This window comes from Melanaphis sacchari, unplaced genomic scaffold (genome assembly GCF_002803265.2).
Source record: "Melanaphis sacchari strain LSU unplaced genomic scaffold, SCAv2.0 Contig967_pilon_pilon, whole genome shotgun sequence".
NCBI classification, from domain to species: domain Eukaryota; kingdom Metazoa; phylum Arthropoda; class Insecta; order Hemiptera; family Aphididae; genus Melanaphis; species Melanaphis sacchari.
Window position 1 is genome coordinate 1 of NW_020271685.1, and position 5,126 is coordinate 5,126.

The window sequence follows — 5,126 nt, forward strand, 5'->3', positions numbered from 1 at the left end:
CCGTCACCAACAACGAGTCGAAATGGTTCGCCTTCTCTTCATCGACTACGCGTAACCGGTACACCTCGTATGTAGAATATTTCTTAAGTTGTTGAAACTTCTTTTCGAGCCCGTAAACATTGACTGACACGTTCGGATTTTTTTTTATTCAAATATCTCTTTTTGGTGTAAAGGTGTTGAAAACTAAATACCCTCAAAATTGTATTTGTTTTCGTGTTGACTATAATTGTTTCCCTCCAAACGAAATGTCGCCGGTACCATCATATGTCTCGCGAGAATCGCTCACTAAAAACATTGCTGGTCTACATTTCGTAGGTTGATGTTGGCCCGTTTCCTGTCAACTGAATATATGACAAACCGCCCATCGGTATATATTTATATACCACCAACAGTAACCAATCTATCGTCTCTAATGAAAATCCACTTCCGCAAGATTTAAATTCTTCCTCTTCATCCAACAATTGCATGTACGCCCTATCAGTAATCGTACTTATATCACTATCTAAAAAAATTTCGACCGTCGATGTTTTGAACACCCAATTCTCCAGCAAATTTGGTACGTTTAGCCGGTTGTGGGTAGCCTCGAGGTTCAAATTAAATTTTATCGTTGGTCTCTTACGTGTGTTTTCAATAATTCGTTCAGCTCGGGCTCGAGCGATCGGAGAAACTCGGTATAAATTACTGAATTATTAACATTTTTGGCGTAGTACCAAAGTATTTTTCTGATCGATGAGAACGAAATCTCTACGAAACCGGGGGACTGCACTAAGTTCATGCGTGTCCTCTTTGCCCTAGCAGCTGACATAGTATTTGCGGCGGAAACACGTTTGCCATTAATGTCCGCAGTTAAATATCCATCATTTAAAATAAAAAACCTAATTAAGATCTAATAAATACAGAGATGGTTTCTTATCTAATATAGCTAATAAATAAAACTAACTTGTAATATTATCTGTCAAGTCATGATTTTTTTCAAAATCGTCCATTGCTTTCATACAAATGTTATCATAGTCAGAGCAAAAGTCTACAATATCTCTTGGAGCGGGTATAGGATTGGGTACGTTAATCATACCTTTGAAAAATATAAATTAAAATAAAATAAATAAGATTGTAGAAAAATAAAAATACATACCATGAATATTCTTTATATGTTTATTGAGGCTAGTTTTGAAGTTGAATGTCGACGGACAGATAGTGCATGTAAATCGTATCCCGTTATGTTTTTTTTTTTCATGAACTTTCAAATTGTCCTTACGCATAAACGTTGAAGAACACGGTTTGCATTTAAACATGATTATAATGTATAAAAATTAAACACTTGGAAAACACAGAGTGCAAAATAATTGTAAAAATGAACACTTGAAAAAATACGGTACAGTAGAAACGAAATTTCCGAGCATGGGCATGTGTGTCGAAAACAGACTGATTGGAAAAACGTGGACGGACTTGTTAAAGATAACATTTTATAACAAATGATAACATCGACAAACATATGTCACGCATGAACGATATCGGGTGGCGGCGGCGGAGGTGGCTCAGGGTTCAGGGCTCAGGACTCAGGGCTCAGACTTCTGAACATACCATTTTATCCTACTACTTTTGTATATAAAACTACTCTTACTAAATACGTTTTTATACATATATTCTGAAAGTGCCAACAGTTTTTTTATAACGTTTTAAACCGTTGTAAAACACACGTCGTCTTCGAGTATTTCTGAGTGTTTTTAAACGTTTATACTTTATTTTTTTTTTCGTTCGCTTTTACCTTAAAATTATCAGATGTTTAATTGCGATCAGTGCCAGTTAATGTTCACGCGTAAAGACAGTTTGGTCAAACACAAAATCATACACCGAGGAATTGTTTTTCCGTGCTCTGTATGAATCAAGACATTCAGTGCCATGTCAGGTCATAAGAGGCATGAGAAAAATGCTCATGGTATGTATACTTATTTATTTTTATTAATTTATATGTAATATTTTTTCCAAGGCATCGTTCCGGCTCATCGTCAGCCTGCACCGATTCTTACTCAACCCACTCGTCAGAGTGACATACAGACTACTTAGGATTCTGAATACTTTAAGATTTTACTCATTATTGCCATTTAACCGGCGTAATACTGTTAACTGATGGTTGAAATTTTCTCTGCATATTTTTTATTTATCCATGTCTTGTATTTTTGCTGTTTTTTAGACATTGATTGCAGTTATTGGTAAATCTTTAGCCGTTTATAACGTTGCCCGGGATACACTGCGTGGAAGCGATTTACCTTTGTACCCCAAAATTACGAGAACCAAGTCTAAATGATGCTAATAAAAAACCTAATGACCAGACTTATAGGATTCCATTACCTAATGCCGTTAGTGTTTCACACAAAATAGAATTAGAACAAAACATAGGGATTTCGGACTGATAATATATAACCTAGTAATCAAACCTTTATCAGAACTTGATTTCGGAAGTACGATTCAAAAATCGAACATTTTGTTGAATAATGTCTAAAGAGATTATTCATTGAAAGTATGAAAACCCCCACTTTGTTACATTAGATACAATTGAATGGTTGTCTTTCTTTGACATCCAAATCTAAAATTATTTTATCTCTATATGAACTTTTTTCATTATATATAATAAAGTTATTATCATTATTTTTAATGTTATTATACTATTTCGTAACTTTTACTGGTGTCATGGTATTTACATTATTACGCCACAAAGCTTTATAATAATTATATATCATATTATTCATCCATCTTAATGATTAAGTAAACAATATCATAACAATCAAAATTTTATCAGTTATATTTATATTTAATATTGTACTTTATAATATCCAACAAATTACCAATTGCACCCAATATAGATTCATGTGTATTTACAAATAATATTATAATGTATTAAAATAATTACCGAACAATTAGTCATAATAATTTTTTACTTGTTTAGTATTTTATTTCATAAAAAACATGTTTTTCTAATACTAATGTATTTATATTAAATAAACAATAACTAATTAAATTAGAACAACAAGTAAAAGGTCAAATATTTAAGTAGAATCCCCAGTCTGACATTAAAGTCAGTCATGTCCCTGTCAAGGATTCTGTCTCCACCGAGTAGTCTACATATCCAGTCACCAGATTTCCCTACAGAAACACGCCGCTGTTATTCTCAAAAGCATGAGAGTATTAATTCAACAATCCAAATTGGTCTTTCACTTGTTGTTAAGTTTAAATTAATGTTATACATTTTAATCAAACTATTATTTTTTTTTTATTCATTTAATGCATGTTCAATTCTCATCTTAATTATTAATTATTAAAAATAATAATTTAAAAATATAATAGACGGAGAGGTAAAAGAACGTCGACACTCTTAGCTTCATCATTTATGTTTAATAAAACCTATCTATAACATCTAAAAAGTTAATATATTATTATAAGGTAAAATTTCATCAATAAGTTTAGCTAAGTTTTTTTTTTTTATTTATTACACTTGTGATTAAATTATGCTTTATTTTTCATAGTTTATCTATATTTTTTTTTTAGTTGTGTCTTTATTTATTTTTTAGTTATTTATTATGTACTATTTTTTCATATGGTAAATAAATTAATGATTATTAGTTAATAGTAAATACTATCCAGACTAATAAACCTAAATCCCAAAACACTTATAAATATTGATTTTTGGAACTTGTATTTCAAATAATATGAAGTACTCAAAATATAATTTACCCGTGTAACATGTGCAATGAGAGCCATAACGATTTCTTACCACATACAGCTCGTTTATCCCACTTATTATTTTTATATTTCTTTTTCTTAGTAATCCCGTAGTACAATAAAATTAGCGTTATCACGCAAAAGTTATTTAGGTACTTTTAATTATCTCTTAGCAATATAGCAGATATCTTTTAAACTATGACGTGCACGAAAAACTATGTTTTTTCGTTGTCTTGGTTTTTTGAAATTTATATCATCGAAAATTAACTGCACATAGTTCGAATCGTATTAGGAAAAAGCGCTCCATACATGTAGTTTTAAAACTAAGTGGTAGGTTGATCTATGTCTTAAACTGTAAACGTATTGACTAGTAACACGTATTGTATACATAATATGAGCGTTGGTAGTTACTCTATCACAGATCGCAACGAAGCTGGCCATATATCTTAGAACGGCGTGACTATCGCAATGACATATATTTATGTACCTCCTAGATAGAGGCGAAACGTATATAAAATAGTTTTGGTACAATACTGTTAGAAAAATGTCAGCAAAAACATAATAATATACTTTTCGCTACCCCTCATTTTTTTTTCTATATTATACTATGTTAGGCAACTCTATTGGCAGTGTCAGGGGTCAGGGGCCTGACGCAGTTCATGTATTATTATGTTTAAGATAGAAACATTTTATCGTAATAAACTTAAACATTCGTACGTGTTGGTATTAGCATTACTTATTTATTTGTACACTTTGCATGTACAATATTGTTTAAGTATAGTTACCATTAATTTTTTAGTAATTTTATGTATTGTTTTGCCCTAGTCACTTCTGCCGCGGCAGTCAGTGCCTAGAACTAGCACCAACACGGACTGGGTACACAGTGCTTAACAAACAAGTTAATACATAGATACATAAAATGAAAAAAAGGAACTTGACCAATGAAATGTATATTGAAACATGAAAATTTTAAAATAAATAATAATAAGATATCACCGGAGTGATCAGCCACCAGTGATACATATACAAAAACAATATAATAATAATAATAATAATAATAATAATAGTTATAATGGACAAAATAATAGTATAATAGATTAAAAAACAATAACCTAAAATAGCGGGCGAACTGCTCGTCGAAAATTATATAATGATAGAGAGAGAATAATATAATATACAATCACGTGGACTGCAGAGCTGCCGGAAACACCAACCGAGCTTAACGACACACAGAATATATTATTATAATGCCGCACAAAATAATGTTAACCGAACTGGCGTACAAAATTGCCGAACTGGTTGGAAGTGAATATTAGCCAACGGTGGCAACAAGCTTAATAAAAACAAAAGGAAAATATTAATGCTGAGATAGCTAAGGAAAAAAAACCATTTTCCACAACGTACGAACA

General features: G+C 31.4%; 1 pseudogene; it reads right to left on the reverse strand.

Annotated features, from left to right (window-relative positions):
- Nucleotides 1-7: 7 nt before the first annotated feature.
- Nucleotides 8-5,126, reverse strand: part of LOC112603115 — a 6,409-nt pseudogene continuing 1,290 nt past the window's right edge.